Source organism: Melanotaenia boesemani, chromosome 7 (genome assembly GCF_017639745.1).
Source record: "Melanotaenia boesemani isolate fMelBoe1 chromosome 7, fMelBoe1.pri, whole genome shotgun sequence".
NCBI classification, from domain to species: Eukaryota; Metazoa; Chordata; class Actinopteri; order Atheriniformes; family Melanotaeniidae; genus Melanotaenia; species Melanotaenia boesemani.
Genome location: NC_055688.1, coordinates 15,923,021 through 15,936,753, shown reverse-complemented (window position 1 = coordinate 15,936,753; position 13,733 = coordinate 15,923,021). Strand labels below are relative to the sequence as shown.

Genomic DNA, 13,733 nt, shown 5'->3' with positions numbered 1-13,733 from the left:
ACTGACCAGAGGGAGTTGAAAGGCAAGGGCAGGGATCATTACATCACAAAGCACCCGGTGGCCATTGTCCTCAGCAACTGCCACACAGCATTACCACAATAATCTTCCCAAAAAGGTGGACAGGTCATGTGTGCTACAGTGCAGACATGGGGAGGGAAAGGAAACAAGAGTGGAAGGGAGAAGGACAGAGATTAAAAGAGATTAATTCATGGGACAAATGAAATGAAAAAGAGGAAGAAATGGGCATTCAGAAAATAAAAGCTGGGGGAAGGTGCAGTCAGGGGGCTGTTTGTCCCTTAGATTTACATCTAAAGTATTCTAATGTGGAGAAACTTGGCATTTGTACATCCGTGATTTCTTAGCCACATAATGATTTCATTAAATTAAAATGTTTAGAAAGCATGAAAGATCACTAGAAGCCTAATATTTGTGTTCCACTGTGATGGCAATGAGATCCCGGCACAATGGAATACAAATAGGACCCTCTTGTTTGTTCACAGCACAGGTCCTCTTTGTTTTTATTGTTTGCACAACAGTTTCTTCATGCTTTCCACCTGTCTTGCTCCACAGGGGGCTGGGTCCATCAAAATCGACTCACAGCAAAATCATTATGTTCTCTCATGTAGACAGTTTCTGATTTGGTAGCCAGATGCACAACATTAATTCCTGGGAGGTATTCAAGATTGAGATAAACATATTTTGCGTTTTACAAATGTGGAAGGACAGTAATGCCATTTTTATTTATTTATTTTTGGTGCTCAAGTTTCTCCTTGCCACATATGCAATGAAATGCAGTTTTGCAAAATATAACATATTTTGAAATGTCTGAAGCATTTTGAGATGATCATTTTGCCTAGTACTGTGGATTTAATTCTCTGCTGTGTCCCTCTTTATGTGATCCCAAACTGGCTTAGCAATTTTAAGATCAAACTTCTGCTGGGTCTGTCCTGTCTGCTGCAGGATTCTGTTCTTTATTTTGCTACAGGTAGTGATTTAAGAGTTGTGACTATTGGGACTTGTCCCATGTTAAAGAAGGATTAAAGGAGCAATCTCGACATTTAGAGCAAGATGCATAAACTATGCCGGTTCAAAGACTTAAACTCCAAGACAACACAAAGGCAGCATGAATGCTCGTTTGAGAGAGTTACACTTCATGTAGAATTTACATCACCTGTATACCTAAAGGATAAATACAAAAGAATTAAAGCTGATTTAAACTTCCCAGCTAATCATGTGCAAATAAAACCAGTTTAAACCATAAATAAATAAATACATAGAAAATCACAGAAACACAATGTTACCAAAGTAAAATAGAAGCTCTATAGTAATGAAATTTGTTTAAACCAGGACACGTAAAAAGAAAAAAAAGTTTAGATTTTGACAAACAAGAGATGAAAAAAGAGGTGTTTTTGCTGTTTTTTTTTCTTTAATATACTTTATATAAAGCCAGCCATATAAGACAACTAAAGCAGAACAAAGGTATCAGTCCAAAGGTACTGACATTTTTAAAATTGGCCAGGTCTTCCACAGTCAATCAATCAATCAATCAACCAATCTATCCATCCATCCATCCATCCATCCATCCATCCATCCATCCATCCATCTATCCATCAATCAATAAATAAAAAGATGTGCACTCATTCTGCAGGGATGCATCATTGATGCATCTGGCCTCAAGTATCAAAATGGATGTACACATATTTAGCTTTACCTGTACTATTTATTTTTTTAATCCCATAATTCAGCATCACATGATTATATTGTTGTAGTTCAACAAAAACAAGAGGAAAAAATCAACTTAGCAGCAGTATTTCATGCAGAACCGTCCACCTGGAGAGTATTATACTTCACACATTCATTACTTTTATTGTGAACACATTCTGTAGAAAGCTATGAGTTCTCATAGTTCTTTAAGAAATATGCTCCACTCTCTGGAGTTTAACATGATATAATGCATGAGCAGGAACATTACAGAGAGTGCAGAGTCCATCTCTGGACTGGCTTATACCTGGCAACCAGCAGACCTATTCGCTACACAGCATGTGCAAACAAAACAGAACAAATACATTTTTGCTCCCTGTAAACATTAAGACAAATACAAAGGCAGACAGACAGGATTAAACAAACAGGGTCTGACAACAAACAAGTTGGCCAAATAATGTCAAATAGAAAACAAAAGAAATAAAGGGTAGGAAACAAACAGGGGAAATCAGGACCAGTTTTTTTTCTTTTTTTTTAATTCCATGTAGCCACTAATGCAAATAATGTGTCTCATGCAAATTTCAGGCAAATACATGGGAATTGAGGATATGAAAAAAAAAATAAAATAAATAAATGAAGGAATAAAGTGAGAACTGGGTGAGCCACAAATGATGGGAGAACTGCGGAAAATTGGAGCACACATATCTGGTGTAAGGATGGATTAGTACAAACATGCTCTTCTTCATAAAGAATGCCTAATCACATCCTCGTGTCCTGTCACTGAAGTGCTGCTGTATTTTCTCATAAGAGAAATAATCTCTTGAGTCCGATTCTTTCTCCTCTTTATCTGGAAGTGATCAGAAGCAAGATAGAATATATCCAAAACATGTTTTTTGTTTTTTCTTCCCTTCTTTTTTTTCCAGGGATGTGTATAAAACGTTTATTTCACTAATTTGTTTTTAATCATTAATATCAAACAGCTATTATTCCCATTTCATGAGTTAAATTTATGAGGGATCATGACACGATTAACTAATAAGGAAAGAAGACTTCCAGTGTTTTTTTTTTTTTTTTCTTCTTCTTCCTCAGATGCAGTTTGCCACAGCCTGCAGTCCTTCAAAATATGCAACAGATGACAAGTAGTACTTCAAAATGAACAGTTCATGCAAACATCTAGCATGCTGGTGAACAACACTGCTTGGGGGATTAATTAACTGAACTGTTTATATAAGAAGAAATGTTTTTGTTTTTTGTTTTTTTCAGTAAAACCATCAGCTTAAGCCTTCTTCAAAGAGAGTCTAAAATACATGCATATTAAACTCTTTACTGTATACAATAACTCACCCTTGTCCTACCTGAGGCCTGTACAGATATCTGTCCATTACCTGCGTAGACTTTCATAATCCTGATAAGTGGTACTATAAATGGTTAACAGCTCAGTAATTCAGCCCAGAGTTCTCCAGTCTTGATCAGTCCATCTGTAGTGGTGAACGCTTCTTGAAGCGAAGTGAAGTTCTTGAATGCAGTTCAAAAATTGGCTCCCTTTAATTAGAGCAGCAGCATATAAGACACCTGCTGACCTCTTTCTCCCTCTGCTTCCTGTGATTGCTGCTGGAGGTGGCTGCCTTTTTGAACCCCTGGCTTGTTGTCTGCTTTTCCTCTAGGAGTGGTCACCTAATTTTGTTTTGTTTTGTTTTATCCTGTACTGTCTTGACCACTTTAGTTTTTGTTTTAGTTTGATTACCATTTTGGCTTGGTTGTTATAACTCTGTTTAGCTTATTGTTAGTGGTAGTTTGCTTTAATTTTCCTGTTGATTAATTTAAATTAATTTTTTCTGTTGTGGTTTTAACTTGTGTTTTTCTTTTAGACCACTGGGGGCCATAAGGTGGATGGGCTAGGCATTATTGGTTGGGAATTCCCGCTTTGAGCATGGTTTGGCGCATTGGGTACACAAGGGCTTCCCGTTCAAGTTTGCAGTGAGATTTGTTGTGTTCACGAGTAGCTGTGCATTCCATAAATTTATGGTTCTACAAGTTATGTCATATTTGACCATTATTATTATGGAGCTAATTGGACTTGGAAACAACTCAAGAACAGGGACAAAAACAGACTTTAAAGCGATCAGTGACAAGGCTTTATTTCTTCATACTATCTCTGTTGTATGGATTGAAGTCAACATAATTTATTTGACATTGCTTTCAGCCCACTAGTTGACAAATGTAGCACAGTCAACCCGAGGAAAATATGTACCTCTGATATAGGATGTCATCGGGGACACAAAAAAATTTACGATATATCCCCTTGTTATAGCTGCCTACTCATTGTCGCTACCTGTACCCTAGCAAAGTCTGGTCATAACATCCCTAAAAACTCTGTCTCCTAAGCACTCCTCTAATGATCTGTGCACCAATGTCAACATGATGATGTTCAAAGAAAGGGCAGACCCTTTTCTAAGAGAACCGGTCAGGAGGTTGTGCTTTTATACTTCTTCTCTTATCCAGAACATATCCGGAGCAGGTTAGCTGTTCAGCTTAAGTTACCATGGTGATTTACCCCAGTAAGAAGTCAACCAGCGTCGTAGGATGGAAGACCCTGAAGATACCTTGATAAGAGAAAATCCAGCTTCAGAGCACAGGCCTCTGCACTTTGGGTCTCTTACCTTCTCTATCAGCAGGCTTATTGCAGGGCTGGGATTCTACATGTTTTACTTCCAATACAACAGATTTAAGATCACTTGGATTTTTACCAACAAACACAATTTATTATGGGAGGCTGCAAGGTGCAACCAACAGAAGAAGGGATCACAAGGAACATGATTTGATTTTGCCAGATAAGTTTTGTAGAATGCTGAAGATTTTCTTGTTTACACCATTATCCCAGTAACTGCTTTATCCAAAATAGGGTTTCAATTTTTGCAAAAGTATGAAGAAAATCAATGTCACAAATAGGTTAATCTCTTTTATTTATAAGTTTGCTGTGCATTCCTATATGTGGAACAATTTGTCACCAGCAACTCGTGTTTCAGAAGCCTCAAGAGCAACCACCTATAAACCATCCACTGCCTCATGATGTGCCACGTCATTAACACCTATCTTCATGGTAATTTCTTTATATTCTGGCCTCTGGGAAACGTCCTACAGCAAATGAGAGAGAGAAAGTGCACTCATACCTCACTCTAAATCTCTTCCTTGTGCCCAAGATAAGAGTGGAATTGAGTTATTGAACAGACAGTTTAAGATATGAGCTCTTACTAAAGGGCTGCTCAAAAGAGTAACAATCAAAAGAGACTCAATAGTATTTCTTTACAAGGAGACTCACTTCATCCCCACCGTTTGTCTGCTGCAGTGCTCTGATTAACCCCTGTTGAAAAGGGCACAGTAGGGTGGTTGAAGCATCGGCTATGCTAACACTATGACTGAAAGAGCATTAATGAGAAGGTGATGATGTCTTGAGTTACATATCAAATATTTAACAGTAGATTTATTCTTAATTTGCCTGACACGTATCACCATTAACCACAGCACATTAATTTAGGGATGCAGGTGGCCAATAAAATAATGCAAACACTTCATGGAGGGAAGCATTTTTACAGCCCTATTCATTCAAAGATGCCTCAAAAGGTGGGTCATGATGAACCCCATCTAGCAGGCCTAAGCATTGGATAATGATTGATTGCCAGTGCTATCTTACATGAGTTTACTGATCTATTTTCTATAAACATCTAAAGAGGTCAAAGACATGTTTTGCCTGACAACCACTAAATGTAGAAAGTGTGAACATTAGGGTGGTGACTGGCTTGTTACATCTGTCTATATCAATGTCTATACCAATGTAAGTATTAAGTTATCTATAATCTGAATTTACTTTTCATATGAATTTTGCTAAAATCTATGTTGCAGCATAAATTTAAAAGTATATTCTGGTGGCTTTCAGACAGGTTTAGAATGTTGCTCTATAAATATGTCAGCTCTCATGGATTGCAAAGAGACAAAAAGGCAGACATGTAATTAATAAATTAGTTTTGTAATGTAGAACAGAAAAGTAACAATGGCACAAAAAAAGGTCTGAGTTTTGAAAATGAATTTTCACGCATCCCTGCATCAGTAAGAATGAACTATAGTGATTGCTTTTAAGCTCAATCCACAGTCTAACCTCCAACCAAGAAGCTATTCTAGAAAAATGTCAAGTAATTAATTCACACAATCATTATGGTGGAATTATAATGTACTTGTAAAGATGAGTAAGGCGACATAAAGTCTCTTTGGAATACTCAATAACAGGAAACAAGGAGCTCTAATGGACTGGCTTTCCAGTAAAAAGCATAGAGAGCATCTGAATTTGTTAAAGTCAGAGAGACCCAACAATATAAGGAGATGGAAACACTGTGCATGAATATTATTCATTGGGCAGGAGGGCGGGGGAGAAATAGAAGGTGTGAAAAACTGCCTTCTGTACTTTAGATTAAGAGGACAGAGCGGGTGATGCTGACTCTGTCAGTCGGATTGTGCCTTAAAGTGCTCCAGTCAAGTCATGATGAAGACTCACAACAACCAGCACAAAAGCAAGTGAATGTAGCCAAAGATGTGTCACCAATTAGTTTGTGGAATTCAAATGTGTGGCCTCCAGATAAGATTTGTGTGATTTTTGGAGCCTATGAGCACTATGAACACACATATTGCAGTAAGGGGGCCGTACCCTGAAGCAAACCCCACTTTACTATTCAGTTTATTTTAAAAACACACACACACACACACACACACAACATGATGATAAAGCCAGACCTACATTTTGGAGCCAGTGCAGTCACCTCCTGCTGGTCTTCAGACCTGGAGGCTACAATCACCTCTTTTAAACAGTCTGTGATCCAAAAGCATGAGCAGAAGAATCATGTGGATATAACTCTGCATGACATGGCTCTAAGAGCTACAATATTTCTGGCTCAATTATGACTTAAATCCACAGGGACACAAAAAAAGGAAAAAAAAAAAGTGGAGGATAATTTAAAATCTGCAATTCTTATTCCTTGATTTTTTTTAAGAACATGGACAAATTAAATAGCTAAATATAATTTAAGGGACAAGTGAATAAGATTTTACAACGTTTAGCCTTTAATAAAAGCAATTTGTGTCCTGTACTGTAACCACAAACCTTAAACAAGCGTCCTTGCCTAATTTGAAATGGATTTCCCCTTCATTTACCTTTTGCTTATGGTCCTACTTAGATAGGTGAAATATATTATTTTGTGAATAAGTAAAATATTTTTTTTATTCTTATTGTTTTTATTTATAATTCTTTAGCATTTCTGCACTTTTACTAAACCACAATGATTAAGACTAAAAGCATCAGATGATAAAAGTTTACATTAACTTACAGTGTTAAAGATTTACTAGTGAAACATGAGGCATGACATGTATTTTGAAAAGCCAACAGATAGTGTTGAACTTTTGACCCACACTTACATCCCATGTAATGCAAGAAATTGCCATTACAACCTTCTATACTGTACACAGCATGACTCAGTTACCCAAGGTTGAAGCTCTGTCTGGATAAAGTTGCATATTTCCAAACCCAAAGAAATACAAGTCACTGCAAAGCGTTTGTAAAAGGGAAATTAAAGCAATTGCAATTGCAAACACTCACTATTCTGATTTAAATAAACATAAGGATAAAAAAAAATAACTAGAACCATGAAATTAAGGAGCTTTTCCAACACCATCAGCTTTATTAGGTTTTAAATAAAAGTATACTGACAGTGTGCTTTTTAACCAAATGTTCCAATTAAGGTGTGATTGTGTTCACAATACAGAGGTGTAATTTGTTATAAAAAGGCATTCAAATGCAACACGTTGAGCAGGAGCTAGGGATCACCAGTGGAACATCGTGCTATCATACCAAGGCTAAAAAAACAAGGTCTTTTTTTGTTTGATGTCAATGTGATGCTCATTGTAGCTATGGTAATGTGATTTTAAAGCATTAGATTCCATGTAGATTTTTTTATTTTTTATTTATTTATTTTACTTTTTACAGTGAATTTTAGTGTTGGAAAAAATTGCAACAGGCTGAAAAGGTACAAAATCAACATAATCCCTTTTAATCATTTCCCCTTAGGCCAAAAAAAGAGTATTTCATTGTTGACCAACCAAGTGAATGAGCTTGAGAATACTAAATAAATGCATGTTTAGCAAATAAATGCTGCTGTGAGAAGAGTGCTTTACTGAAAAAAAGAACATATTCAGTGAAAAGTTATGCATAATGAACTGTTGGTACACAAAGTTAATCGTAATTCTATTAAAATAGGACTTTTTTTTTTTATTTTAGGATCAATTTAAAACTGCACATTTCTGAAATAAGTACCATGAACACATAAGGTGTTGCTGTGCAACATTAGTCAGAACAGACAACTACACTGACGCATCTCTGCTTTGAGATAGTTCTCATCCTCTTTTGTTTGTCTGCCACATCCCACACACTATACCAGTCAAACTGCTTTGACGAGCATGTGAGCAGAAGGCTTTGCAATATCTGAAAATCCCCCAGTCGATCATAATTGCATATTACCAATGCTCGGAGCTTTCGCTGGCTGAATTGTGTCTAATGTTTCCATCAATCCAGTACACTGAATTTTTATTAAGCCCATTCAAGAGATTCTGTTGAATGTCACTGGAAAATTTGTATCATCACAATGTCATTTTAATAATGTATTATTTCAGTGTCAACTTATGTGCTCTGGTTGTGTACGCCATGGAAGCTGTTTATAGAGTAAACTGGTAAGGTAGTTCTTTAGCTGCACCTACATATTGTTTTATAAAACGTAAAATAATAAAAAAATATTTGACATAAAGCTGAAAATGGGATCCATGGACTTTTTTTTTTTTTTTTTTTTTTTTTTTTTAACCTTTATTTTACCAGAAAGTCCCTTGAGTTTAAAATCTCTTTTTCCAAAGGAGACCTGGCCCAGAGACGAACCAGTACAATACAAAAAAGCATGAAAGAGAAAAAACAAAACCAAAACGGACTACCTAATATTGACCTTTTGGAACTAAGGTGCCTTTCACCCACAGGCTGTAAATATTACATAATAATAGGATATAAATTGAAATGTCCTGCAGAAACTCTGAGCTTGAAAATCCTTCAGTCACACATTTACATTAGATGCAGTTGAGCACAGCCACTCTCTTCCTCTATTTATTGCAGAAAGAGATACAAGAAGAAAAAGTGCTAAATTAAAATCAGCAAATATCGATTAAAATTAAAATAAGTCTTTTTGTTGTAAACATTTGCGTGGCAATTACATTAGATTTTAAAATATGTATTACTATAAAATTTGATTTGACACTGACAATCTGAGAAATCTGTATATCTAGTACGCTTGACGCCATGAAATGAAATTATTTATGCCCAGGTGTCCTCTGTGGTTTCAGGAAACTTAACAGGCTGATCTTTCTTGCAGTCTTTTGGTAGAAATTAAATCAAAACAGACGCAAATTTATTCTGGATTCAGTTCCTCTCTCATTGGTTATGTTTTGCCTATCCAAAAAACAAGGAGTTACTCGTGCAAACCAGAAATCATTTTGTTAAACAAACTGCGGTGATTCATGGCTTCTGCCTGTGGTTCAGTCATAGCTGGCATTCTGTGTGTCAAATTAATCTGCTTCTATTTCCAGTGCTGGTGTTTATGCTCTAGGCAATGCTAAAAAAAGAAAATCAGAAGAGGGACTTGGTGTTAAAAATATATATATAAATTTTCAAAATACATTCAGATATATGGAATATAAGCTTAGCTTAGTCCAGGCATTAGAATAATAAAACAGATTTGATGCAATGGGGGCATAATGTTCAACCTGATGCAAATGAAAGCTGTGCTTCGCTTTCTCTAGTGTCCTGGTTTGGAAGTGCTAGCCTGTATGGTTACTATTCTCTACAGTGATATAAACAGAAGCTTTCTGTAACCTCATGGTAATCATTTTTACAGCCTTTGCTTAATTAAAATGTCACATCCACAGAGTTCTCTGCAAATTAAAAAGGAATTAAAGGCTGGCATATGTGAACTTAATGGCTTAATCATGCCTTCACATTCAGTCCACTGAAGACATGGCTGTTTGTTTGTGTTCACTGTTTTACTTGAAATAGTTATTATTCACGATAGCTGAACTTGTTACAACTAAAATCCTTGTAAATTTCTGGATATGCAAACTACTATAGCAGTATGCCGGTATGTACTTATATGGCAGCTTTTGTACAATACACTATAAGGCACAATCAAATAAAGTTGATACTGTCTTACTCCCCAAAATGTATATACATGGCATATGTGCATGTAGCCAGATGGGGACCACAGTGACAGGAAGGTGTGTGAAGAGTAAAAATTAAATCCATGTCAATCACAATCATGCTTACAGAATGCATTTAAGCCTTAATGATTATTTCCTAACTTGAACATAATAATTATATTATTATTATTATTATTATGAAAATCCAATGGAGGAAAGTATTTTCATAAATTGTTTTGCAACTGAATGCTGGTTTAATATCGAGCAATTGCCCATGATTCAAAGCTGCTCCTTGAGCCGCCCTCTTTCAGCCTCCTACAAATTTTGTGCCTTATTGAATGACAGATTTGGGGAAAAAAAGGTGCCTGTGAGGGATATTTCCTTAATGCTACTTTTTAAAAAATAAAAAAAAAGAATAAAAGAATAAAAAGATATGGCTGTTTCAGTGGAGAAATTATGACAATTTGTTAGACATAAATGAATATGATAGATCTTATTTTCACACCTACCCCCTCACTATAAAACAATCTACATCTAAATAACTTATCACCTCACCCACCTTAGTAAAATACTGAATTTGAATAAATTTCCATTTGTATTCATTTACAGTAAACATTGAATTACTTGTTGACTGAGCTACCAACAAAGATGAAAATTTGTCTGTAAATATGCTCATGCACCACTGTGGATCTGTTTTCAAACATTATTAAATTTGGAGGCAGCATATTTAACATTAACAGCATTGAAATATCAGAATGTTGTTACAATTTCAATAATGTCAAAAGTTTGAAATTCTTATGTATTTATTCATCTAATCATCTAATACAACAATAACAAAGGTTATTCAAATACAAGCATTTACTATACTTTTATGTTTTTTTTATTGGATTGAAGCAGATGTCATTGTTAGTTTGACCTTTTATCTAATGTCAACCTTCCCTCTGCTAATGCCTTCCCAGTACAGTTACAGTACATTGGTCTAGACTGTCATAACACAGAGAGCTACTTAAACTTTTAGAGCTGTAAACACTCTTCTTCTTGCTTCCATTCTGAAACCCTGTATGATATTTCCATGTGCTACTTTACATAGTTCTACCTAGAGTATGTTTATCTTCCCCTCCACCACTACAACCTTTTCCCTTGAAAGTTTAATGCTGAGAATTGATGTAGAGACCAAATTAAAGGACCCAATTTGAAGCAGCACCACTTCACTGATAAGCTGTACCAGTGATCTGTGAGAGCACTCAGGGTCTGCTACATTATGACAATACAGAGGAGTAAAGCAGATGAAAGAGAATATTCTGGCAGGAGCAGGAATCAGATGGGCAGAGGGAGAGGAAAAACAATCTAAAGTCTAATTGTGTTATGCCTCAAGGCAGCAAGGGAGTACAGAGAGACACATTTTCTTTCCACACGTCGTTCAGCACAGTCCCTTTCCCGACATGATCACATTAATTTCCAACTGGTTGCAATATTTCTCTTTTTTTTTTTTTGTTTCCCACATTTTCCCTGAATGAATTTATTGAAAAGGTGGCATGAAAGGCAAATGGTGAAAAGATAACACTGATTTATTAAGTTTGGCAAGAAATATGCAACACCGGTACTGATGTGGTACGGGTATGTCATGTTAGCTGAGTCTGGCGTCTTTCTGGTCATGTTGTGGCATAATTGCCCTTTGCTTATGAAATGGTAATTTAAAGCTATATGCATTCATAGGCAACACAGTTAGCAATGCAGTCATCAGGTCTTGCAATGCAATACAAAAACAATAGATGCATTTTAAAGTGACCATTTAATGAAATGCAATGTCACTGTGGTCCTCTATGTAAACAATTGTGTATCCAGGAGCACAAACACAAAAAGAAAAATAATAACTACATGAAATCATTGTTGGAATGTCATTTTAAAAGTATTGTTCTGAACACTCAAAATTACGCAAAATTTGAAGCTGTCAGGCTCTGAGTTTCACCAGTATGTTAATTACAATAATGTTAATTAAATGTTCCATCTGTTTAAATCTAACAATTCTAAGTTTGTAAGCAACCCAACACCACATGTTGTGTCAGTATTACATTTGCATTTGGGGATGTGGTGAGAATGTAGTCTTCCTTTTAAAAGATTTAACCATCGTCCAAAAGTGCTAGCTACAGTGCTAGCTACAGTGCTAGCTAAGGTGCTAACTAAAGTGCTAGCTACAGTGCTTGAAAGTGCTGCCAAACAAGTAATTTATTTTATAAGATGTTAACTAGATAACTGAGTTCTACTTTAACTTTATTAATATCATAATTAAAAAAGGTAAAATCTGTCTAGCAACCTTTTCTTCTCCTTTTATAATTGTCATAATGTCAGTAGAGATAGAAGTAGGCTTTTAGCCCGTAAAACCTTTTCTCTCTTCTTTCTCATTTTCTGTAATGTCGTTTCCCAAATGAGGACATGGTGGTACAGAGTAAGACTGTTAAGAACATGTTTTACCTCCCCAGTGCTGATCATAGTGCTTGCATGGGTGATGTCTGACTGAGATGAGTGCAGAGAGAAGGTAACAATCATGCTAATTAGCTGTGATATTTTATGCACTAGGATTAATTGGAGTTTCATTGTCTTCAACTGCAGACCAGATGGCACCATGTCATCAGGCTTACTGACTATATATCTATTTTTAACACACATTGCTTGTAGTTACTTCACCTGTGGCTCACACATACAGATTTTTTGTTGGTGTTTTCCTTCTTATAAACATCATATTTACAAAGTTCAGTGTAATTTTTTAAAACAACCTTATAGTTGTCATTTTACCTGAATATTACTAGACACATAACAATTCTGATATTTGGAGTTGAAATTTTTTAAAACATCAAAATCCACTATTTCAAGCCTGTATGAATATACATTGAAATACCTACTAGGCTCCCCAAAGTCAGATGTCCATACAGTGTTACAGAAGGAAAGAAGTTCTTTAGAAAATCCCCAGTGTGACTCTATTCACAGGTCACTTCCTCCAGGGTCTGAAAGAAAACAAAAGAAACACAAATCAGAGCAGACATGGAGAGTGAGCTCACGACTTAAACTGACTCAGCCACCTCAAATGCCCAGCGATCCAAGATAAACATCCTTGAAGAAATGTCAGTCCAAGGAAGAACATTAGCTAAACCACAACAGGGCAGCAGCCAAGAAAAGATTCATTTGACATATGTGCGGTATCTTTCTCCTTGCCTGGTCGGCTTGATCATTTTTCTGCCTAAACAGCTGCCACAGAATGGCTCATTACATCATCATTTCAGTTGGAGAAGACAAGTGACAAGTTTTGTGGTGCAGCCTCAGACAAAGCATGTACCTCACTGATGAGCACACACTGTTGAACAGCACACAAGCAACTGTTATAAAGGCACTTAAAAACTAATGTAGACCAGCTTACTTGAGAGTTTAGCTCCTTAATTTTGCAGAGCATCAGAGAAAAACTCTAGCTTTTTTTCTGCAGAAACCAAGGCGGCTGTAGTTGTAAATGGAAGCAAGCACCATGTTCAGTTGACCATAAAGCTGCAAATATGGTAATTAATTGCAAAATAACCACATATCAAACAGTGCTTTACTTGTTTTTCCACTTCATTCAGTAAGCCTATGGTCCATAAAATAACACTAGCTATAGTGCTTAAACTACATGCACTAACCATCCACTTTATTAGGTACACCTGTTCAATTGCTTGTTAACACAAAAAGCTAATAGGCCAATCTTATGGCAGCAACTCAGCGCATTTAGGCATGTA

The 13,733-nt window shown here is 36.1% G+C and overlaps 1 protein-coding gene across 2 annotated transcripts in view; it reads right to left on the bottom strand.

Moving 5' to 3' along the window:
* Positions 1–13,733, bottom strand: part of lingo2 (leucine rich repeat and Ig domain containing 2) — a 245,248-nt gene that overhangs the window by 141,202 nt on the left and 90,313 nt on the right. Inside the window, exon 4 of one of the 2 annotated variants that reach the window (XM_041990264.1) lies at positions 12,869–12,974. The gene's annotated coding sequence lies outside the window, so the exon portion shown is untranslated. The remainder of the gene's footprint in view (positions 1–12,868; positions 12,975–13,733) is intronic. The other variant, XM_041990265.1, reaches the window with a different exon arrangement.